Source organism: Hemicordylus capensis, chromosome 5, assembly GCF_027244095.1.
Source record: "Hemicordylus capensis ecotype Gifberg chromosome 5, rHemCap1.1.pri, whole genome shotgun sequence".
Lineage (NCBI taxonomy): Eukaryota > Metazoa > Chordata > Lepidosauria > Squamata > Cordylidae > Hemicordylus > Hemicordylus capensis.
Window position 1 is genome coordinate 106,317,412 of NC_069661.1, and position 25,737 is coordinate 106,343,148.

Below are 25,737 nucleotides of genomic sequence, written 5' to 3' on the forward strand. Positions count from 1 at the left end.
AAAATCATCCACCAAGAGGGAGGTCCTCGAAACCCGCCTCACCTCCCTGCAACTAACCATGCTTTAGAATGTTTGAAAGAGAGGAGTGATTTGTCTGTGATGGAGTCTATGCTTCAGCTGCTACTGTGGCTGCAAAACTAAGAAACTGCCCTGAAGCTACTTTCCACTAAGCAGCAGTCAAGTAGAACATATCCTTCCTCCAAAGGATGCAAATCTCTCCTCAGCAGGGTGTTCACACAGCTCTGCCTGCCCTCAGCAACTGAAGGCAGATAAATCATTGTCCCACTTGGACTGGACCACAAAAAGCGTTGCCAGTTGGCCATAAAGCAACAAGCCCTGCCAGTCTTTTAGGATTTGAAAACCCTCAAAGAACAGAAGTTGAGAGCAGTAGCCAACAAATGTTCCATTGTTCGCAGTACTGATGCCTCTATTCTTGGAAGTTCTGCTGAGTGAGAGAGGCTTTTGACTATTTGCTGGGCAAAATACATACTTGTTAAGATGGAGATCCTTCAGTGTTCATGTCTGTCAGAGCACTTGGGCATGTTTTGGATGATGCAGAGGCATGAGTATCCCAAACTGGTAAGTGAAACTTGGGAATGTTCAATGTTGTTTGTGATATTGAGGCTCTCCACATAGACTCCACACATTATTCATTGAGGCTCTCCACACAAGCAAGATCAGCACCATAATGGGGCATGGTGAGATGATTACCTCAGGTGGCAGATTATTGGAGTTGGGAGTATCAACTGTCATGCCTGCTGGTTGCTTCACTGCAACTCAGTCCTTCAGTGTGGGTGCCATAATGAAAGGAGAAGGATGGAGCAGGAGAAGTATGGAAGAGAGGAGAGTGATGATCACTACACTAACCCTTCTGTTCCATCTTTCTCCTTTTCAATACAATGTGCATGCCAAGGAGAGAGGGTAGAATCAGAGAAGCTTCTTGTGGAAGAAAGAAGGGTGTGTGCATGCACATGGGGTATGATAAAGGTGAAAGCAAGAAGAAGGGCCACAGGTGAGACAGGAATGGGAGAGGCATTGGCACCCTGCTTCAGACACCCAAAGGTTTTAGGCAGCTGCTGCACAACAGGTTTATTAATAGGGTTATATTATGTTTTTTGCAGGGCTCTGCATATGCCTACAGCAGTAGGGATGTGCAGAAATTGATTTTTAATCAATTTGTGCTCAAAACAAATCACCCCTGATTTGTTTTGTATCCAAATCTACCCCCTCAAAATCACCCCAGATTTGATTTGTATTTATTTTGATTTGGATTTGGACCAATTCAGACCACTTAACAAGGTCCTAGGGGCACCAAATATGGGTGGTGGGTAGGTCCCCATGGGTGCCACCTACCACCTAAATTTCAAGGCAGTGGGGGACTTGGTTGATTTTTAATGATTTTTGTTTAGTTTTAGTTTATAGTTTAGGAATGTTTGAGGTGTTTAGACTCCTTGGTGTGTAATGAATCCTCATAGGGATTCATTATGAGGAAAGGTTATTATACACCAAAGAGCCTAAGCACTTGAAAAAAATCCTAGAACATAAACTGAGTAGTACCCCACTGCCCTGCGGGTTGGAGTAAGGTGTAGTTGGCACATGGCTGTTGACCGTTGGCACTGTTCAAAAGACAGCAAAATGAATAGAAGAAATGAAGGTGTGTAATGAATCCTCATAGGGATTCACTGAGAGAAAGTTATTGTACACCAAAGAATCCTAACATTTGAAAAATAGTGACCACAAATTTTTCTCCTTAACTTCATTTCTACAAGGGGTAGAGCTTAGCGCTTTTTTTTTTTTTTTTAATGAAAGCTGGGAATCTGGGGGAATTAATAGGAGGGATGCAAATCTCAAACTGAATTGAATCAAATCAAGCACGATTTGATTTGTACCCGAATCTAGGCAATGGACTACAGGGGTGATTTGTTTTGTCTCCAATTCACCCCAATCAGCTAGATTTGGGTACAAATCGATTTGTACCCAAATCAATTTGCACATCCCTATACAGCAGGGCTTCTCCTAGCCCAAGTAAAGGAAGGAAGTCAGAGGCCTTGAGGCTTGGCACACACAGTTAATTTACTGTACCGTAATATAATAGAACAATTATATACTTGTGTAAATTAAGATTCCTAACACTACAATAAAAAGCAAGCAATGAAACAAACTATTTGTGAAGTATGACTTGCTGTTGAACTTTTCTTCTTGTCAACCCAACATAAAAGACCTGTTTGAACACAAAATACAATATTGGGTAGACAAAGCTGTGGAATCATGCCATAGACTATCGATCAACCACAGATTGGCAACCGCCGGCTTCTGGGCAGAGGAATCCTTCCCTCTTCCTAGTCGGCCCAGGTGGCATCCCAGCAAGCTCTGTTCCACTTGTGTCACCAGACTGCGGGCAAGGTGTCAGCCTGTTAGTAAATCTGTAACCATTGGCTAGGATGTTAGAGGGGGCATGCTCAGGGTGATCGTGCCTTTTCGGCATTGATCACCTGCCTTCAGCATTTTAACCCTTTAGTCACACCACTGCCCCTGCAAGAACTCTCAACCTATAGGGTCATGCACACGCACAATTATTGACACCACAGAATGGCAAGGGACACTTCCAGAAGGTAATGGGGTCTTGGGGGGGGGACGACACTGAACAGCAACTGAGGAATTGAGGTGAGAGGTGGTGGGTTGTTTGCTGTGGAGAATGGATGGCCCACTGGAAAGACTGATTCTGTGTTATATCTGTGCAGCTACTCCTGGAACTAAGGGTAGATCTCATGCAAATTAATTGCACTTCGTTTTTCTGGGAACTGTTACCTGCCCAGAAAGGTGGCGCCTAGCAAAGCCATGTGGCCACCACCTTTAGTCAGGAGAAGTGATCTTCGTTTTATGCATCCAGACTTAAAAGAGGGGGCAGGTTTTCCGCATGCAGTTTGCGATCACTACATTTAAAAGGACTGTCATGGGGACTCCCCTCAACAGCAATTGCAGTGCTAACCCATACTCAAACTTTGTATGGGAGCCCACAACCAGCAAGTCTCCCTAGGGAAAATCTGCTTGCCGTGTTGAGCTTAAACATCCAGAAAAATGGCTTGTGAGTTCTGGCTGTGAGGATCCTCACATTCCCCTTGTGCGGGTCCTCTTTTAATCTCCATGGGAAAAGACAAACTGTCTTCCCAAGTCAGAGGGGATGGGGCTTGGGGCCTCTCTCTCCCCTGGGAGGAGAAGATTAGGCCTCTCTCTTCCTACTTACTGGTAAAAGATAGACTGCACAAGATTTCCCTTTACTTTCCCCCACATGTGGGTAGAATGATTTTTGCTCTGGGCGTCAGTATCAAGGTGGTGTGTGTGCACGTTAATTCAGAGCTGGGCATTCCTGTGTGGTATCCAAAATTAATCAAGCAGACGGGGTGGTTGTGGGTGGGGAGAGCTACTGCATGCGCATAGGGACATGCCTTGATGGAGACACTGCACTGCATCTGGTGATACCACCCCTGACTGTTGGGGACTTCTTTCCCCCCCACAAGCACCCATTCTATCTTGCTTTGACAATGAGGGAAAGGGTCTTTTGGGAAGGGAAGGAAATGAAGGGGATATTGTGTACACCATTCCAAACTGGGATTATCACATTCATGGTGTGCCCTCTACACTTTGCTGGATATGAAGGAGGAGCTAGTTCCACAGGTCATAGTGGCCTGTTGTATCCTTCACAACATCTAAGATTCAAGGGGAGACTGCTGCCAGACCATCCAGATCTGCCAGGACCTCAGGCAAATGAGAGGAGCAGCAGCCAGATGCAGGAGCAAGATGGCAGAACTGAGAAGAGTAAGAGCAGCACACGAAGAGAGGAGAGGAGAGGAGAGGAGAGGAGAGGAGAGGAGAGGAGAGGAGAGGAGAGGAGCTGTTCCGGCAGAGAGAAGTCAAAGCAGCACAAGAGAGGCATGGGCAGTTAGAGCAGCTTTCTCAAGATACACCTGGGAGCATCTTCCCCTACCCGAACAGGAAGGCAGACAGGTTTGCTGTGCTGGAAGAGGACCATTTTCATGGTGCTGTGCACTGCCATGCTGGGTGCTCTTCAAACCATTGCTAAAAGGAAGTGGATGTTGCCCATCACCACTTTGGAAACTTCACAGTGTGAAGGTCACCTGCCAGGTGTCTCCCCTGCTATGGAGAAGGGAATGGGTGATCATGTGTACCCTGTGAGTTGTTCATGGAATAGCAGATTAGAAGAGGCAGTGTCCCTGCAGAGGGTAGTCTCATTCCCAGACTATGGGAAACACCTCTATTGGGCAGCAGAGATATAGGAAGATACTGAAAGGCATCATTTCATCCTGCACAGGAGAAGGCAATGGTAAACCCTTCCTGTATTCTACCAAAGACAACCACAGGGCTCTGTGGTAACCAGGAGTTGACACCGACTCGACAGCACACTTTACCTTTAATTGGGAAGTATGACTTTCTCTCACACAAACACACTCACAAACTCATAGAGAGATATAGATAAACACACACTAACATTCATCGTCTTTAGCCCTCTTCTGGATCATATTCACCAAATCACTGCTTGCATTAGCTTCACCTGAGACTTCAGGCAGGAGAGTGCAGCTGAATACATGCAGAGAACATTTACCCCACTACTAAATAATAAAGCTAAGTCCATCCTGGTTCAGAGCTCACAGCTACCAAATTACTAATGAAAATATCATTTTGAAATTTGATGGTTATTCCTATTCTGAACATGTAGAACAAAGCACTCTTTAACTATACCAACTATAAGCTGAAAGGGCAATTAAGTAGTAAATACCCACCGCTCATACAAAAAAGGAACACAAACAATGAACGAGTACAGAAACAGGTATGCCCTCAACTCCTAGGCATGCCCTCAACTCCTGCCTGTGGCTTCCAGTGGCATCTGGTGGGCCACTGTATGAAACAGGATGCTGGACTAGATGGGCCTTGGGCCTGATACAGCAGGGCTGTTCTTATGTAAATACGTTTATCAAAATAAAAGTTCAAAATCTTATATGTGAGAAGTGTTCCCTCCAAACCGTGCACGTGTACCCACGCTCACGCGGATTTTTATGTCCACTCAGTTAATTTTAGAGCCCGCTCAGGTTTAATCAAGAAGCTCTCACTCCAAATGCATGTGCACACACACCTTGATACCTCCACCCAGAACAAAACTAATTCCTCACACAGATGAAGAAAAAAAATGAGAGGACACTGTATGTGAATTTTTGAGTTACATAGAAATTTTCCCTCATGGTAGATATAATTTAAGTGGGAAAAGAGATTATTTCTGAGAAGGAACATTGTGTTTCTCCCTATCTTTAGTTTGTCTAAGTCTTAAGGTGACAGTAGAAAAGTTTCTTGCAGTTTGACAAAGAACTATGCCTTATTTATTTATTTAAAACACTTGCACACAGTTTTTGGTCTGGGCAGCTTCTCAGAGCTATTTACATGAAATAACAAATAATAAAATGATAAATCAATACAATACTCATAGGCTTCCGATTATTACTATACTGAAGTTTGCTGGGCCAGAGAAGGAAGTTACAAGCATGAGCCTATGCATATCTATTCAAAAGTAAGTCTCATTCATTTCAATAGGCTTCCTCTCAGGTACGTTTGCGCCAAGAATCTCACTTTGGTTTTCAACACAAACTCCAACACTTTTATCAGATTCTGTCTCAAATGGCAGTCTTTTTAGCCAGCCCAACTCAGTGTTGCACCAGCTGTTTGGGAAGGAAATGTGAACATCCGGAGTGCTCATTTGAAGAAAATGCATACACAAACATAGATTTAAATATGAATTTATATACAGATTTGGATGGCAGGGGGGAGGGGGATGGAAAAAACCCTAGGTATTTTAAAGACCAAGTTGAGGACAGATCATCCTGGAGAGAATCTATCTATGTGGTCACTAAGAGCCAAAACTGACTTGACAGCACATAATCAATCAATCATCAGTTTTTGGTGGAAGAAAGTGGAGTGGAAATCAAGGAAACTGTGAAAAGTTTGGACAAAATGGAAACAGAAACATCTGTTCATTCCTACAATACATGCAGGATCTAATGCTCTGAGGCTGTTCTCATGCTCAGGCAAAACTGGGCTAAGGAAGCCCAGCCTGGTTTTGCCTGTGTGTGAGATCTGCTGGGAGCTGCTTGACTCCTGCCGGCAGCACAGTGGCAAACCCACCTCCGTAGCAAACCCACCTCCTCTAAAAGGAGGATAAGAGAGGAAGTGCTCCCTTAGCCACATTCTTCTGCTTGTCTGTCAGCTCCGGTTGCTTGAAGCCAGGGCTGGGAGATGGCAGGGCTCCCGGCTGGCATCAGGGGAATCCCCACAATGCACCACACACTAGTGTGGTGCACTGTGGGAGTTTGGGGGATGGGGAGATGCTTCCCAGCCTCTGATCCTCTGTGTTGTGCTGTGGTGCAATCAGCAATTGGGCAGGTGATCCACCTGCCCAGCAAAGACAGAGGGATTGTCTGCAGGGAGGTAAGTGCTAGCAGCCTTCCTCCCTGCTCTCCCTAAGGCTGTTCCTTTGCTGTATAGAACTGCTATCTTTCCTTCTAAAATTTCCCTTTCAATCCAGATTAACTCGCAGGATGAATTCGCCTCTGTTTTTGCAGTTTTCTGAAAAACTGGCCTGGATCTAGGAATGAATTAGTCACAAACATCACATTTACCAGTTCAAATTCTGATTTGAACTCTTTACTTACCCTGCTTTCTGCCAGCCACTACCTCGATCCTGCTACTTTCAGAACTGAAGGTATTTTTTCACAGCCCTATCCCATTAAGGGCAGTGGATCCTTTTACAGGGCTCTTCCTTGGACAAGCCAGGAATGCATGTTTATTTTTGAGGCTGTTTTGATTCTGGAATATTACTGTAATGAACAATAAGATGGCCTTTCCTTCACACATGATATTTGTAAGTAAGTAATTTTATACTTTCTCCAAGGTCACAAAAATGTATCTATATTGAAGTTTTGGCAAAATGCAGTTTTGATCGAAGTCAAATGATTAATCAACTGGAAAATATTTAAAACTAGCTGGGCCAGGTGCAGAGCATCTGCGCCTCTAGTTCTCCCCCCTGCCACCATTTTCTCTGCCCACCACCCCAGATGCCATTTTCTCCCACCTGCCCACATCTGTTTTCTCCCCGCCCACCCTCCTGTCCGGCACCACCACTTTCCTCTTCCCCTGTCAGCAGCTCACTCACAAACTCTTGCAGAGTTGCCATGCATGGGATTAACGATGGGTACACCTAAGAGAAAGAAAGAAAGAAAGAAAGAAAGAAAGAAAGAAAGAAAGAAAGAAAGAAAGAAAGAAAGAAAGATACCAGCTTTACACAGGGTAAAGCTTGATCAATCACAGGAATTGTACCTTTTGCTGAGGATTTGTGCTGAATCCAGAACAGGAAACTGGCAAAGCATGCAAACTTAAGGGGAAGCTAGAGATTGAAGGTAGTGCTACATTGACCAGACAAAAGCAGAAGAAAAGGCTAAGGGTAGTTAGACTAGGCCTGGCAAATCCAGTGACGCCAGTCACAGGGGCTGATGTTGAACACCAATCTCTCTCTCTCTATATATATATATATATCTACAGGGGCGTAGCAAGGTTGGAGTGGACCCAGAGACAAGATTTTAAAATGGGCCCCCAGCGCCTCAAAGTCCAGGGCCTCCGCACACCCCAGGCCCCCAAGGATTTAAGTCTGATATTCCAAAATAAGTATGCTGCCTGCAAATACATTTCACTGAATACACACACACATGTCACAATATATAGTGATATACATTGAGTACTATACATTTGTATTACTTTTAATGCCTAGAACACACTAGAAAGATGAATTATTAAAATGGGCCCCTCGCTGCAGATTAGCAAAGGAGACTTTCAACCATGCAGGGTGAACCTATGTTTGTTTTCCCAGAATTCTGAACAAATTCAGTCAAGTTTGATTGCAGGAGGTTTTTCACAGGAGGCTTTTAAAGCCCTTTAAGACACATCTCCTCTGGAATGGAGGTGCTGCATTCACATGTTGGCCAGATTGACCCTGAAGTCCCTGCAAGTTATTGGGGAGCAGTTCACACACAAGAAAAATAAAATAAAAGCACCACACATGCTTCACAGTTCTCACTCAGACTTTCTGGGTTACAAAACAACTTGAACATAAGTGCATTTATAAATGAATGAATGAATAAATAAAATTAATAAAATACTGTTCCAGAAGTTTTTGCAATTTTCTGCCATGAAACAAGCCACTTATAGGACTTTTTAGATAGTTTTTTTTAAGTCAGCAAATTTTCCAAGCTGTTTCAAAATAAATATTCAGAGACTTCTCGGTCCCTCCCCCCCCCATATCCAAGCCCTATGGCAAGCAGATCCCTATATATCCGGGGAGGGGGGCGGGAAAGGTAACCACAAAAAGGAGTTCACACTCTACCTGGCAAATGCTGGTCTGGGTTAAGCAGGGCCGCAAGGGGTCTTCTGCTGCAGAGAACACTCTGGCTGCCTCCTCCTTCCTGGCTGGCTTGGGCCCTACTCGAGTTCAGGCGTCACTGCGGCCTACACAGAGGCCTCCGTGGAAGCCCCGCCCACCCGCCGATCAGCTGAGAGGCGGGAGAAAAGGAGCTCTTTGCCGCTTGCCTGCTGCTTCGATTGCGGGCCAGCAGAACAAGCAGGAGAGACGGCGAACAGGGCAAGTGGCTGAGGGGCCTTGGGGCTGGGCAGGGGGCAATGGGGAGTCACATGAGGTGCCTCTGGGGTGCCCCTCCAGGCAGTGGGGCCCCCAGACAACTGTCTCCCCTTGCCCTATCATTGTTACGCACCTGTATATCTATATAGTACCCATCGCTAATCCTATGTGTGGCAGTTCTCACTAGAGTTTGCGTCGCGAGCAAGCTGCTGGCAGGGGGACAGAAAAGCGGCAGCAAATGGGCTTGCGGGCAAGGCGGGAAAGATAGCGGAGGGGAGAAAATGGCAACTGCGGCAGATGGGGGAAGAAAATGGTGGCGATGGGGGTGGGCAGGAGAAGGTGGCGGCTGTAGTGGGTGGGCAGGTGGGGGAAGAAGATAGTGGCAGTGGCAGCGGGCAGGCAGAGTAGAGGCGCAGATGCTCTGTGCCAGGCCCAGCTAGTATTACCTTATTTGTATTAAAAACACATGCTTCGTGTGCAGAAGGTCCCGCTTTAAATCCTTGGCAACTTCAGATAAGGTTGGGAACAACCCCTTCTTGAAACCCTAGAGAGCTGAGATCTAGGTAGTTAACTAGTTGGGGTCCCTGTTTTACCCCATAAAATTTAATATACATATTAAAGCTTTTTGACAAGATCAGAGATGGCTTTCAGGCTCACAAGTACCTCTTTAATTCCATCATTCTACATTCCTTGAATCTGGATAAAGTCAGAATAAAACTTTTATACAAAAGATATAAGGTATTGAATGCCAGATGGTAATGCCTCCTACAGAGATAAGACTGGTAATAAAGTTTATCATTGCAACAACACTTCTTTCCCAGAACACCCTGGGTGGCTTCACAAGTACAAATTATGCCATGGCTAATGAGCCCTGGGTCATACATTATTTCAAAATCAGAATCCATGTCATTACTCTAAAATACTTTTCTTTTATTTAGGAAATATTCATTTGCTATATGGAGAAGACTCTTTTAAAGGGATTGCTTGTAAGTGATTTTGATTAACCTGAAGAAGAGCTTTAAAACTATATTTCTGCACTGGAAATTTCCATAGACATTTAAGATTTCCATAAAATGATTCAAGGAAAAAGTCTAAACCTGCACTGTAATGCTTAGGGGGTGATTGTGTAAGTTAAAAGAATCATAAACCTGCAATTAACAAAATTATCACCTGCTAAAGAATGCTTATAGAATGACAATCATAATTACAGGCTTTTAATCCTTTCAGAGTGAAATGGTTCATTAGACCAAAAAAAAAAAAAAAACCTTAGAAAAAATAATATATTTGAACTTGTGATAAGACTTCAAAAAGCAAAACCTCACTGAAAGAATTAATGAAGACACACTGATGTATGTAAAGTTCATGGGATGTCAAATTGTGTTATTCCTCAAATACTAAAATAGCACTTAATGAACTTTGATGCAGTAAAATAAAATAGGTGTTTTCCTTTGATATGCACATAAAGAACAAAGAGGACTTTGAAGTCAGTTTTTGTGTACTCCTGTGGCTGCAAAGAAAACTGACATGATGTTGGTAAATTTGGATTATTTGAAAGTATAAATCCATACGAGACTTAAGGAAAACTAGGACAATAATCTCAGAAGGGGGAAAAGGGAATGTGTTATTAATGTCAGAATGTTAATAGCCAGTTCTTTAGCAAGACTTTGGGCACTTTGTTTAAGTTCTAACAGGACATTGTGGCAAAGGAGAGTCGAATCAGTTTGCAAGTGATGAATTTAAAGAATGAAGGAGTGAGAAACAGACTCATTTGGCTCTGAGTCCAATCAAGTGGTCTGCTCTGTAAGAACATAAGAACAGCCCTGCTGGATCAGGCCCAAAGCCTATCTAGTCCAGCATCCTGTTTCACACAGTCGCCCACCAGATGCCTCTGGGAAGCCCACAGGCACAAACAGCAGAGCAAGGCAGGCATCACACATTAGGTTCCCAGTGGCATTCAAGCAGAGTGTCAGTGGTGGGCCAGAGACACTGAAGAACACAGGAGGTGAAGTAAAAGGGTGAGCAGGATCAGAAACGGAACTGGGTGGAATAGTCCATTAGCCAGGCCCACAAATTTTGACCATCGGTAACATTTCATAGTGATTTGTGGCAATGTCTATCCCCTAGAGATGGAAAATAGGTTAATAGCTTTCTTGCACTTACAGCTTTTCCGGTGTTATCACCCCTTCTTTATCCTTACTTCAAAACAATTAGGGTGAAATTGCAGTCATTTTTACACAGAGGAAAGTAAAGGGTTAGGATAGCTAAATAATTGTTAGGGTTACGGTAGGGTTAGAGTCAAGGTAAGGGTAACGTTGTCCCTCCATGAAATAGTCTTTGGAGGACATTCCTGCCAATTGTCCTTTCCTTTATTCTGACAACATTGATAAAATGTTGTAGCAGTTTTTGTGTTTTAAAAGCTTTTAAAACACGATGGCAATTTTGGCCTGAGTGTCAGGATAATTAAAGCATGATTAATACACTGAAAGCTGAAAGTATTGCAATGCTGTCACCTATTTTTCATCTCTAGGAGTGGAGACCTTGCCATATATCACAATGAGCATTTGTCACCAGATGGTACTGATTGCCCTAGCTGGCTCATGTATTAAACACTGAGCCTGTCTGCAAGAGACAGGGCCTTCTTTGTTGCTGCCCCCAGGCTCTGGAATGCTCTCCCGGTGGCTATTCGCTCCTCTGTCTCCATCACAGTTTTTAGAAAGCATGTTAAATCTTGGCTTTCTACCGAGGCTTTTATATGATTGTCTCTACTGCTACTTCTTTGTATTTTGTACAGTTCTCATGCTTGTATTTTAAATCTTTTAAGTTATATTTGTTTTATATTATAGTTTAATATTTTAATTGTGTCATTTTTATAGTCTTATTTTTAATTTTTGTGTGAACCGTCTTGGGATTGTTTTAATGAGAGGCGATATACTAATCAAATTAAATAAATAATTAAATAAATAAATAGGGACAATACAGAGGAAGATACACATAGTTCCAAACTATGTTCCAGGACCCGGTAAACAGTATGACAAGCACTAGGGAGAATCATGACCAACTGTGCAAGTTATTTGTGTGGAACTGGCCCACATAACTGGCGTCTCCATGTGTGCTGCTGTCCTTTTTAAACTTACCATAGTGGTGTGGGGAAAAGCTATGGAAAAGAGACTTGTAAGCCTCTGTGGTAAGGTCTAAAGGGGTTCATTCCCAACATAATAATTTGATCCAGTGAGTTGACCCCACATTTCTGCTTCATGTTTCTCCATTTCTTCATAGTCTGCTTCAGCCTTTGTGATATCCAGTTTCCCTCTTCTCTTGGCAAGAGGAAAGTGAAAAAACAGAAGCAGGAAACCTACCTCCAAATTTGCACATTGTTTGAGATAATAATTTACAGAAAGCGTGTCAAAATCTATCTTTATAGGGATTGGTTCTCTCCCATATAACACTACAATTCCTTCCTTTTGTACAGAAACCCTTTTTATTCAGTGACAGAGCTGGTGCCCTCCCAGAAATATTTTCATAAAATAGTAATTAATTTGAAAAGCATATAAAATGACTCTTGTAACAATCATTGTAATGAGAATGGGGAGATGGTTTTAATTTATGCTCAGCAAAACCAAGTCTGGAAAAGAAACTATAATGGTACAATTTTCCTCAGAGTGCATTCACAAATGAGCTTGAATGTAACCATGGCTATTAACAATGCAAAATTAAATGACATGAATAGTTATTTCAGGTCCAAAAGAAAAAGGAGCCTGGGACAATAAATGATTAAAGTATAAAGACACATGTACGTTAAATGAAACATTTCACTTCACTACATATATCAAAAATAAATTAGTGTGTTAGCAAACCTTTACCCAAGGCAGCCTCCCACACCTTTCCACAGCTGTGTTGTGGCTCATACAATTGGAGCTTCTGTTAATTAGCAATCTCTGTGCAAATTCCAGAGGCTGCAAATTAAAGTAAATATAATGACTGCTACAATTTCTGAGACCTATATGGGAATATCCTAAAAGGAAAAAAGAGAGCGAGAGAAAATGAAGATGCTAGCAACAGTTGTACCAGGAAATACTGTCAGACATCTTGACTACTGAAGCATTGATGCAATGGGAGAAGCATCAGTGTAGGACCATTTCTTCTGAAGATTTCCAAACTAATGCTGCACTGTTACTAGTGTGTGTGTGAAGAGGAATTCTGATGACCTCCCCTTTCCCCTGAAGTCCTCTGTGTCACTGTAACGAATGGAGACCTGGCGAATGGTGGATTTAAGCCCAGCCTTTAACATAAGAACATAAGAACAGCCCTGCTGGATCAGGCCCAGGGCCCATCCAGTACAGCATCCTGTTTCACACAATGGCCCACCTGATGCTGCTGGAAGCCTACAGGCAGGAGCTGAGGGCATGCCCTCCCTCCTGTTGTTACTCCTCTGCAACTGGTACTCAGAGACATCCTGCCTTGAGGCTGGAGGTGGCCTATAGCCCTCCGACGAGTAGCCCTTGATAGACCTCTCCTTTGTCTTAGAGCAAGTTCACATGGGGGAAAGAAAACTGTTGATTCATTCCCTCCATGTTCACTCAACAAAGACTGTCCTTCTGGTATCTCTGCCACCACGCCCACTTTTTAACAGAGTTTAATACCTCCCTGGTGTGGGCAAAATTCCAGGAAAACCCTCTTTCTTTTACCAAATGGAAAAATACAAAAACCTCCCATGTGTAGCCTACCTGTGAGGAGAAAAACATGGTAGTGTGCTGCTGAGCAATCAAACTTGAGGCATGTTTGCACCAGAGCAAGACCCCTTTCCAGCCCCACCCCACCCCTTTCCTGAGTTGAAAATCCACTCAAAGAGGCTGGTTAGAATTTTGTAAAGGACCGAAAAGAAAAATAACCTTTATTCAAAATACTACAAACTGTTTCAATCTGAGGCTCTCTTCTCTCAGCTTCAGTTGCCAATTTAAAAAAAAGAAAGACTCAATACATTCAAGAATAATTCAAAAAGAGCACTCCAGTTGATAGTTGGAGTGGTACACTTTAAAATCTTGGTTACCCAGTTGCAAAGATAATTCAAAAAGCACCCCTAGTTGTAAGGAACCTTTAGATGCACCTTTAAAGGTTACAGAGACTTTTGCAGTGACCTGGATGGATAAAAAGGGTACAGGCAGGTACAACATTCTTACGTTACAAAATAAAACATAATAGAACAGTTGCAAGGATCAGCAAAGCATTAAAATAAAGAAATCTGATGCCAGCTACCTAACACACGGTTCCTTGGCTAAACCCTTCTTCAAAGCCAATCCCTGGCTTCTTCCCTGAACTCACCAAAACCATGGTAAAGACTTCAGGCCACTGCAGAGTTCCTAGTTGCTGCCATGGCTTGGCCAGCCAACCTGTTGCTTCCCCTGTCTGGCTCCAACTGAGATAGAACGAAGAACCTCTTCACTTCCTGCCTCAACACCCCTCTAGGTCCTGGTCACCATGTGCTGAGTGGCTGATCCCTAGAGGTCACTGGCTGATGGACCGGGCAGGGTTTACATCCGGTTCACCCCTTAGGGAAAAATGAAAAGCTGTTCCTGACTGATCACAACAGCCATCTGAATATTTGTCTCTGAAGACTGCACAGTCATCAGGGACATATTTTCAGCTGGCACAAAGATCATTTCGATGATCTCCCAAGAAGAACTTCTTGGGAGATCATCAAAATTTTCTCCCACTAGTCAGATGAACTTTTCAGGAGCACTAGTGCTTTGTTAGTCAGGATGTCAGGCACTATGAGTAGTTTGTATAGTCCATTTTTCATTTGCTGTCATTCTGCAATTAGCACTCCTTACCATTTAGTGCTTGTCGGGCCTTCCCGCTGGCCACGGGCCTTCCCACTGGCTGTGGGCCCAAGTACTCACATAGTCAGGGGGCCAAGAAGATGGAGACAATACAGCCCCTGGGTACAGGCAAAGTCAGCTGTTACCCTACACAGTTGCCAGGGAGAGTCAGGGCACACAGGAAGCCACAGATGGGCCAATATGGCCCAATAGGTTGCCTCCTGGTGGCAAAGAGAAGACAGGCAACAGCTGAAGGAGGGAGGATGAAGGCCGCTACATTGGAGAGGGCGGAGTCAGGAGAGGGTGGTTGGGATTGCCTTGATTGCAGAGCTTTATTTAAGGCTTGGATTGCCAGGGATGAGGAGGTCTGGAGAGATCTGGACAGTGTCTTCTGGTGAGGAGCAGTCTTACCCCTCTCCCTGACAGCTCGTAGTGGAATAGGGTGACAATTAACCCCCTCAACAGTACCTCTGAGGCCACTTCCACAGCCTATGGACAGGATCAGAGGAAGGGAGGCGGTTGGGTACTGTAATCCCATGCCAGTGCGTGACCAGTGCTATTTTTTAGCACTAACGTTAGTACTGAAGAATTCTTCCCCTGTTTAGCCCAGCCTTGAATTTCTTCCTCCTCCATTGTCTCCTTCATGTTGATATACAGATTTGGAACCTTTGTGGGCAGAGACCTTCTCCTCATTCCTTGTAAAGCACCAATATGGATGATGCTATATAAATAAATAAGAATATTTCATTGAACAGGCATTAGCTTTTCCACAATACCCATTATTGAGACAAAATATTGCTGGTCCTTTTATCACAAATATTGTGCCTTATCTCACCCACTGTCCATTATATTTTCTTATTTAAAAAATCTAATCTGACTCTGTCTATGTAGCTATATTCAGTACATACCACAGTACCAATGAGCATCTTGTTCTTTCTTTCCTTCCTTGTTTTGTTTTGTTTTGGTTTCTGAGCTTTCACAGTTCACCTGATCCCAGCTCTGGCCCCCTTGAAGCCTTAGTAAAATAAATTTCAAATTAATGGTTAAAATGTTAGTAACAAGTGTGTTGGTATGACAGCATGAGAAATAGTGAACCAGTCAGAAATGACTTTTTTTCCCTTGGAGCAGTTATGACTTTGGTCTTAATCAAAGCATGGTCTGATTAAGAAGCCATGGCTAAGCCCTGGAACACATGGGAAAACAAAAGAGTGTCTGCTCAGATTATTAAATAGCCAGTCAGCTGGTCACCTGTCAAGTAAGAATTGATAAACCAGGTTTGCCAACTGACTAGGGAAAACATGCCGAGGCCTATTCTTGTGCTTTTAACAGTGGTTTGTTCTCCAGAGACCTGGTATGGTATAGTGGCTAGCCTTTTGGACAGGGAGACCCAGGTTCCAGTATCCACCTAGGTGTGAAGAAGTTGGGCCAGGAATGATTAACATATGACTGAATGGGGCAGTAAACCTTTTGCAAGCTAATACCATCTGTGGATTTCTTTGCAAGGCTCCCTCTGAGCATGGCCTCAGGTAAATTTATCTAATCACTTAGTAAGGACAATAAATCCTTACACATCTCGGAACTTTCAAATAAGGATTTCCAAGCAAGAAGATGACTTCTAAAAAATGTTAAGACTAGACAAGACCCATGATTGCCACTGCAGAGACCGCACTCTAGTGTAAAGTGCGGGGGGAGCTTTCTGGTAATAATCCGTCATTTCCCAGGAGTCTTGAAGCCACTTATAGAGAAGGGAGGTAGGAAGAAATAGTGCTCTGATGAGAAGGGAAGCCTAGAACTAGGACCTTATGAAAGAACATGACAGCTCTCATTATCACCCCTTTCTTGTGTTTCTTTTTCCTTTGCCCCCAAATTAAAGCAGAGGCATTGCTCTGCTTCAGAGACCATGTAGCCTCCCCCAAAGCCTGACCCACTTACAGAAACACAGGTGTCACCCGTGTCACATCCACCTTCCTGCGGATTGAATCATAGCTGCTATGCAACATTAAAGATTGTCGTCACAAGCAAACAGCCTGCAATGTGAATCATATGGTCTTTTTAAAATAATTATGTTTGCAGCGGATGAAAGGGGTAATGAGGAAAAATAAATCAGACACAATGTCATTACTATCTGACTCTCTTCAGCTTAGCTGTCAAAAAGGCTTTTCACAGAAAACTAAGCCAAACAGGGAACCATATCCAATGCATGTGACACAGATTATATGATCATAATCCCAAATGAACAAATTTGGAATGCAACAAAGAACTGGAAAAATGCTGCTTCGAAATTTACACCAAGGAGCCAAACGTTGCAACTGAAGTCTATTCTAGAGGGACAATAGGAGAATGGAGGTTGCAGGGGTAGGGAAGGCTGTAGCCAAGGCTTTGGCTGATTATTTCAAATCAGTACAGTTCTTTCCTCTGCTGCTCCTAGTATGCCATTATACTGGCACAGTTGTACCTATATAGTTAAGATGAGGAGTGTTTTCAACATTCCACCGTTATAAACTCTGAACATTCCATTGCTTATTAAATCCAAAATATTCATCCAATCCCCATGAAATTGTGCACATATGAACTGGGGAACAAGAGAACTCCTCCTCTAAATTTGGTTCAAATCCATTGCAAAATGGCTGAGATACCGAAGTTTAAGTTTTTAACTTCTAAAGAGGGTTCAAAGTATCGGCAGCATGTTTTTACCAATGATAAGGTATATTTTTAAATGCTTGGTCTTCTTAGAATTCCCCTAAACTGGTTCTTGAAGTCTTCTTAGAATTCCCCTGGACTGGTGCCTTTTGCTGGATTGAAAACTATCAATCCAATGAAACAAGCCCATGCTAGAAAGTTCCAAATAATGTTCAAGGCTTATAATGGTGGAATGTTGAAAACACTGCTCATCTTAACTGTACTGGTATGACTCTGCCAGTATAATCAGTATAAGAAAGAATAAGAGGCAGTATCTACTGTGGCAGAGAATATTTACCAGTACAAAGTCCTCCCATTTGTACCCTCATTAGCTTCCCAAGTTTTCATAAAGTGCATGGCAGTAGTGATGGTGCATGGATAGTAGGTTATAAGAGACAGAGGAATAAAGATCTTCCCATTTGAGGGTGACTAGTTGATAATGGAGCAAACAATTGCACAGTTACAGTGAAACATAAATGTCATATTGTTTCTTCTACAGGATCTGGGGATCTGCATCCATTGGAAGAAGACAAAACTGGAACCAACTCAGTGGATACAATTCAATCAATCAATCAACCTTTGTTAGGGTCACAGACCAGCATAGGATACAATTCCTTGGGGCAGTATGGACTTGGTGCAAAAGCCCCTCCTGTATTCTGCCAAAGACAACCACAGGGCTCCGTGGTCACCAGGAATCGACACTGACTCGGCAGCACACTTTATATTTATAAGAGAGGATATACTTATCAGAGAGCATGGTACATCTCATAAAGATGGAGGTTCAACAGTTCTGAAAACAAGCTACATAGGCAACAAAAAACATCCAATGCCTATTAGGTTTGATGGTTTCCTGTACAGTCATTGTTCCTTTGGGATGGAACAACCCAAATATGTAAGGATGCATACACTGCAGCTTTGGTTCAATACAATTTTCCATCCATACATGGACAGTGTTGGGAAGAGCTAAAGCATTCCACAACATGTGCTTCAATCTCTGAGATGGTGGGAGGAGAGCAAGAATTTGCTGAAAGACATGCCATTTCAACCTCCTCAAGGCTCTGTTCGGGAGCCAGACCCTGCCCCCACCACCAATAAGTGGCTTGTTTCAAGACAGAAAATTTAAAAAACTTCTAGAATATATATATGAATGCACTATGCTCAAGTTGATTTGCAAACCAGAAAGTCTGAGAACTGTGAAGCAAGTGTTGTCCTTTTTATTTTTATTTCTTTAGAAATGCATTATATGTCCAAGCTGGTTGAACATGTCCAAAAACCTCAGTCACACTATTTGCACTGTATGTTATCAATCAGTATGATACTGTAATGATATGAAATGTTAAGGAGGCCCTGCACATGCTGATTCGCCCCCAGCCCCGGAACCTCCTAGGGACAGCCCTGGTTCAACAGGCAGCTCTGCTGCTCACATGGCAAACAAGCTGTGCTGAGCAGAAGAACTGGGGGCCAGAGAAGTAAGCCCTCCAGAAGCCTGGTGCATTGGGGGATTCCCCCATTTTGGGGTGCTCTTGCTGCCTGGCTTTGTGAACGCTCGGGCTGCAGGTAGCCTAAGTGTTCACACAACAGGGGGAAGGGTGGAAGGACACATTTGCACCCTTCTTCTCTGCTATTAGCCCAGGTTAAAAAATAAACCCAGGCTACCTGTCATGGAGGACTGGGATCCGCAGCAATCCTGGTGCTTTTATAGCTGGCCATGAGAATGATCTTATGGTGGATGCTTTAACCATAAGCATTGTTAGCAGTGCCTACAAGGAGCACATGGCTGTTTGGTTGGCTGTCCCAGATATATTGGCTGTCTGTCACACCCATGCCCACTTGACCTTGTTTGGAAGAAGCAGGTCATTTCTCTCCCCCCACACCCACCACATTAGTATAGGGAATTTCCTTTACTTGTAAAGGGGAATCCACACCAGATGTACACCCCCCAAACCAGTTCAGTCCAGTTTACTTTTTTTAACTCCCCCTCCCAAAAAATACCATATTGGTATTTATTGGTATTTATATTTATATTAAAAATACCATACCAGACCTGGAACAGCAGCTGGGGGGTGGAGGTAGCTTTAATTACATGGTAAGGGCCCGTGTGCCTCATTCTTAAAGCTACCACTCTCCACACCACCACCCCGAGGGCTGCCCAAAACGTCCCGACTAAATCCCGATAGGATTCTATGAGAGGTTTGTGGGGGGAAAGTTTTAAAAAATCACCTGCTTGCCTATTTCTTTTGTGTGTTGGGTGGTAGGTGCCATTCCATCCAACCCACTTTGGTGTCCTTAGGACCTACCCATGGGGAACAATGGGGTGATTCGAATTCCCCATTGTTCCCTATGGGCAAATTGTGATTCCTCCCCCCCCCCCATGAAATTTTTGATTCGATTTGTTGAAACTGCTTTCTATGGCTGGTTTGATGAAATTATTAGATTTTTTGCTATTTTATTCAAGGTTGAATCGAATAGCAAAATACTCATGAACACCTCTAAAATACAACCTTTTTTTACCCCCTTAAAAGTCATAATTGGATTAGAGAGTTGGCCAGCACAGTTATATCAAACTCTAAGTCTCATATCCTCATAAAGTTTATATATAAGCAACAACAAGCATTTATTTTTGAATTCTTAAATTTAGACCAGAAGAAAACTCTTGAAATTGAGTCAAAGGCTTCTCTGAAATCCCCAAATGCAGCAAATCATTATTTGCTGGAACTCCACATATATTTATGTACTAAATGCTGAAATAACAGGTGTGATGGAACCCTGTGCATGCTGGGATGCTTCGCCTCCATTATCCTGAAAGTGAGAGAACCTCTCCTACAGCATCCACTGGATCTGCCCCTCACCAATTCCCTAATCCTCCTCTGCTCACTGGGGCATCTCATCCTTTCATTGGCTGAGGAGCTGTCAACCTGAGCCCTCATGGTCTACCTCTGATTGGTGGAAGGCATGCAGTGCCCCTTCAGCTGCTTTACCTATGAACTCTTTTTAAAAGTGTGTTTTTGCCTGTGTTAAGGTGTCAGCTACTTTCCATCTATTTGCTGGACCACCTGTCACCAAGATATATATGTGTTTGCTTAGACTGTAGAATGTATTAGGAGCAAGAAATGACTTTTGCTTTATTTTACTACTGCCTACCTATGCCCCTACCCATCTTGGTTCCTGTAGATTAATAAAGTAATCTTTTAGAGGGAACAATCTTGCCACTTGTGTGTGCATGCTAAGAGACTCTGGAGTTCCCATTTCCCATGAGCCGACCACTTAGTTGAGCTACTTCAAAGGGAAACTTACCTAAAAAGGGGAATCAAGCCCAGCTTCCTCTCTGCCAAATGTTGATTCAGACCCAGACTTGAGTTCTCTCTGGAAGCAGAGAGTGGTAGCAGTGACTACAGAACTGGACTGGAGCAGGGGTGAGTGAGTGAAACTGCCTAACCTTCAGTGGGGGATTCATTTACACCAGGCAATGATCAGTTCTAGATTTCCCAGCCCTGAAGCCTCTTTGCTCATTCCTGAGTATGTTCTCTTAATCAAGTCAATCACAGAGCTTCCAGCACAAATGTCTCCCATATAATTTGCTAATTATAGCCAGCATGGTGTAGTGGTTAGAGTGCTGGACTAGGACCGGGGAGACCTGAGTTCAAATCCCCATTCAGCCATGAAACTAGCTGGGTGACTCTGGGCCAGTCACTTCTCTCTCAGCCTAACCTACTTCACAGGGTTGTTGTGAAAGAGAAACTCAAGTATGTAGTACACCGCTCTGAGCTCTTTGGAGGAAGAGCGGGATATAAATGTAATAATAATAATAATAATAATGTTCAAAATACTTATAGGTCTGTAATTAGCAGGATCATATCTATTCCCCTTTTTTGAAAATAAGGACAACTGTAGCTATACTCCAATCACCTAGGATGTGTGTTTTGTAGTCTATATATGTAAACAATGATGCTAGAACAGGAGCCCACCAATCTACATTGGCCTTTATTAACTCCACAGGAATGATGTCATTACCTGGAGCTTTACCTTGTTTTAGCTGATCTATAAGTGGCGCAGCAGGGAAAATGCTTGACTAACAAGCAGAAGGTTGCTGATTCGAATCCCCACTGATATGTTTCCCAGATTAAGCACTTATATTGTGTAGTAGCTATATAAGAAGATGCTCAAAGGCATCATTTCATACTGTGCGGGAGGAGGCAATGGTAAACCCCTCTTGTATTCTACCAAAGAAAACCACAGGGTTCTGTGGGCACCAGGAATCAAAATCAACTTGACAGCACACTTTACCTTCACGAGCTGCTTAGTCTAGGTAATCAATACTGGTGGCCAACGCTATATATGATTTGCAACTAGATCTAATAAAGAAGTGGCAGTACAGGCATCTCTGTATAATGAACAGAAATAAGATTACCATGCCCCTACTAGTATACAGCAAGCCAACCAGGATAGACCAGAATCTGAATACCCTGCAGTGATTAGCTAGAAAGAGGATGAATTATTGGTTTGGACTGCTTCAATCAAAAGCTGCCAGGTTAAAGCTATAGTTGACCTTTTCTTTCCTTCTCAAGAGAGCTTTATAGTTTCTTTTCATTTCCAACATGGTTTGACTAAAACTAGGTGTAAATCCAGTACTATAACAAATATAAGAATTAATTAGCACTTTGTTGGCAGCCACACAATTGTGGTAAAACCATTTCTTAGAAGGACAGCCGTGCCAAGCTGACTTTGAATTTGTCTTAACAACAAAGACTGGGAGCTTCTGAATGAACACTTCATATAATTCCATTACACTTTTGGCTGGGGGAGTTGAATCTGTACATCTCTTTAAAATAGCAGTGTGTAGGGAATTACTATCAGCAGAATTATACTATTTAGCAACTGTCTCACTCACCTGACCATCCCATCTAATCCTTGAGGGGCCAGCATCTGCCAATACACATCCGGTTGATGCCTATGTGACCCCTTCAAAGGGCCACTTGGGAAACTGCAAAATAATGATAAAGGCAGGTGGTCACTTTCTGGTCTAACTATAATTTCAAAATAAGAGATCATGGGAGTCAAATTATGAGACGTTATCAATCTATAGTTGAGAGTCTCCTGCCTGACCAAAATGAATATTGGCCTGGGTGGTCTCCCTGAACAGCTCCATTCAGAATAAAGAGTTCCTGCCTATTCACCATTTGTGCTAGGCATAATCTGGCAACATTGCAGATATTGTCTTTCGAGACCCTGGGAGGTAGAAATGATACATCTTCCAAGTCTGTGGGCCAATAATGGAATTGCGAGACTACACTGAGTAATTCTCTCACGTCAGCGATTTCAGTTATAAGATCTGACTCAAAATGCTGGGTACAATTTCTGCATATGCTTGCAGAAAAGCATGGTACTTTAAATGTAGAAAAACAAATTTTCTCACTTGCCAGTGTCTTTTCCACTATGCCTCATTTGTTTAATATATGTTATATATTTACAGAATGTGTCATCGTATTCTGCAAGACTAGGATTCAACAAAGGTTTCAAAGTCACTCAAAAGAAAAGACGTACCTACAGTGCCTTCTGGCATGTTCCACCACTGGCCTCGCTTAGCCACTCAGTTCTCTGTTTGGTATAACAAGGACATAGGGAATAGTATATTCAACTCAGCACAGCATTCGTCCCAGTGGCTGTTAGCGTCTTCCTTGTGTTTGTTTTTAGATTGTGAGCCCTTTTGGTACATGAAAAATCTTCTCTTTTGTTAAAGTACTGCTTTACAGTAAGTAATTTTGGTTGAAAAGCAGTATATAAAGATATTTTGAATAATATTCAAAACAGAGGAGACAGGCGTAATGAAAGAATAGGAAAGAATAGCAGCCAGACACAGCAACTGCATACTTTCCCGTGGCCTTGAGCTAGTTGAGGTCTGTCAACTTATTTACAATATTCTTAAAATCTTTATTCAGTGCATCACTAGGTAAAGTAAAGTGTGCCATCTAGTCGGTGTCGACTCCTGGTGACCACAGAGCCCTGCAGTTGTCTTTGGTAGACCATTGCCTCCTCCTGCGCAGTATGAGATTATGTCTTTGAGCATCTTCCTATATAGCTGCTGCCCAATATAAGTACCAGCAGGGATTCGAACCAGCAACCTCATGCTTGCTAGGCAAGTCATTTCCTACTGCACCATTAGGTGGCTCCAACATAGTGTAAATTTGGAAACCCCCTTTTGTGTGTGTGAGGGGTGTGTTTTGAGGAGGTGTTCACAATGCATTGCAAATAGTACCACTGAGATAGAAGTTGACAATGAATATTTTTTGAGATTAAAATTGGAAGTGTGAGAGGGATTCAAAGGAGAGGGGTAAAACTTTGGAGATTTGGGAGGAGGGCTCTGAGAAATTCTTCTAAAGTTGTGACCCATATATTTGTGAGGATGGATGGTTGAGGCTCACCCCACCCCACTCTGACAGATGTAGAATGGTGGATACATCAATGGTGTCTTAATTTTTCAAAGAATATTCCAGTTGTTCTTGGGACAAATTACTAGGTTGCACACAGTTTGAGAATCATTGGGTTAATGGTTTTGTGACAGCAGTTCTAGAAAAGTTACTTAAGTTCACTTAGTGTTTTTAAAATTATTATTTAAGTAGCAGAACAATTATGAATGCAGCTTTTTAAAGTAGTAATAATAAAGTCATCAGAATACAAGCTTATGATGCAGCATCATTTACAGGAAAAAAGACAACATCTTCAAAGGACATTACAATACTGAACTCTTTGTTAAGAAAATGAAAATGAATTCTTCATTTTTAATTGCAGCTGATAATGTTTAAAAATTATGAGTGAAGGCAAAACTTTCTTAACATTTGCATTTCTAATTATCTAGCAGCCCATTTTTATAGAGGATTATATAGCAACCTAATTGTGTTATAATAACATGGGTGCTCTAGTTAGAGAATTACTTTTGTAAAAGTTGGGTTTTTTGCTGATTTACATACATTTGCATAACTTATAGAATTTATAGTTGCTGCTTTTTTGTTGTTGTTATTCTTCCCCCATTCTTGTTATGGCACATAATGTCAAATGGTGAATTAAGCCATTCCATCTGAACCATAAAGCATTTTTATTATTCCACAATTATGATTAATGTAATAGGATGCATACAATTTTTTTTCCTCTCTCTCTATTAAAATGGCACCTCACAAAGGATAACAAAGAGCAACAAAAGAGATTAACAGCAATGTGAGTGAAGACTTCATTTGAAAGCTAATTGCAGGTGATGAATAGAGATCTAATAAGATGTGGTCCCCCCCCCCCGTCTACCAAATGCAAATGTGAAACATAACAATAAGTTCACTTAAAATGCACATAAAGGCCTGGTTAACAGATTGTTGTGGTAGTTAAAATAATAAATATTAGGCCTCTGCAAAGATTTGGCTTCAAAGAGGCAAACCCAAATCATGGGCATATTGCCCTTGGCCCCATGCGAAGGAAGCCTCTCCTGCAGCTTAGCTCCATGCAGAGCAGGCCTGTACACAGTGCCACGGAGAGCATTTAAAGGGAAGTGGAGTCACAGGAAGCCCCAGTAATGTTTTGGAAGGTGCACAGAGTGTGTTGGAAAACAAAGTACTACCCAATACTTTCTCCTTGGAGGCATGGGGAGCCAGATTTGGCTTTGACCCTTTGAAGCCGGGTCTTTACAGGCCTCCTATATATCTATCTTATTATGCTCTATCTTATTCTGAGGCAAGCAAGGTGACTCACAACCAAAAGCTTATTGTATCAGGAAATAAAGTTTAAAAAAAAACCCTCTTAAACTCAGATAACTTTAAACTAATATTAAAAAACAAAACAAAAAACAAAGCAAAAAATTCCACTGGGGAAGGAGTAAACTGAATCTCCTGGAGAAGGGCATGGTGTCAGAGAAGGTTAAGGTGATCTGTATTTCCCCCACCCCTCATTTTTGCTGCCCCATGCACAGACAGCAAAATAAGGGGACATTTCACTGCTTGTGGAGATGGATGAAAATTCTCCAAAAGGTTCAGGGACGGTTTACTCCTGGCTTGCATGAGCAGCTACGCTGGGGAACAACTGCCACCTGAGGTGGCACCTGTTCTGCCACCTCCGTGGCAGAAGTGTTTTTCTGTGTCCATGATTTCCTCCCTGCAGAATGGTCCAGAAACCCTGCTAAACAGCATCATTTCAAAGTACCTTCTGGGTTTTTGTTTTTTTGAAAAAATTGGCCAGCAGGCAATTAATTCAAAACAGGCTTTAGGAGGCTAAAGTGTGGAATGAGGGGAAAATACCTTTTCTGAAAGCTGCTTTGTAATCACTTTGTTCTCATGGAATGGGAAAGTGTCTTTGCACTGGTCAAGAAATGGTTAATAGAGTCTGCAAGCTGCCTTGCCAAATTGCGAGCTGTAAAGCCATAAATTTGCTGACAGGCTAGAGGGGGGAAAGGCGGGGGTTTCCTTATATCTCTTGAAAAAGCAAAGGCCTGAAAAATAACACCATCAAGGACATTTGGCTAGAGAAAGAGAATAAGAAATGTTTCATTGTACCAAGAGGAATGCAATGATTATA

At 42.6% G+C, this 25,737-nt stretch overlaps 1 long non-coding RNA gene across 1 annotated transcript in view; it reads right to left on the bottom strand.

Annotated features, from left to right (window-relative positions):
- The window catches only part of LOC128327874 (uncharacterized), a 72,905-nt gene extending 64,335 nt beyond the window's left edge, over positions 1 to 8,570 (bottom strand). The window contains exon 1 of the long non-coding RNA XR_008308849.1: positions 8,441 to 8,570. This is a non-coding gene — a long non-coding RNA (uncharacterized LOC128327874). The remainder of the gene's footprint in view (positions 1 to 8,440) is intronic.
- Between the last annotated feature and the right edge of the window lie 17,167 nt (positions 8,571 to 25,737).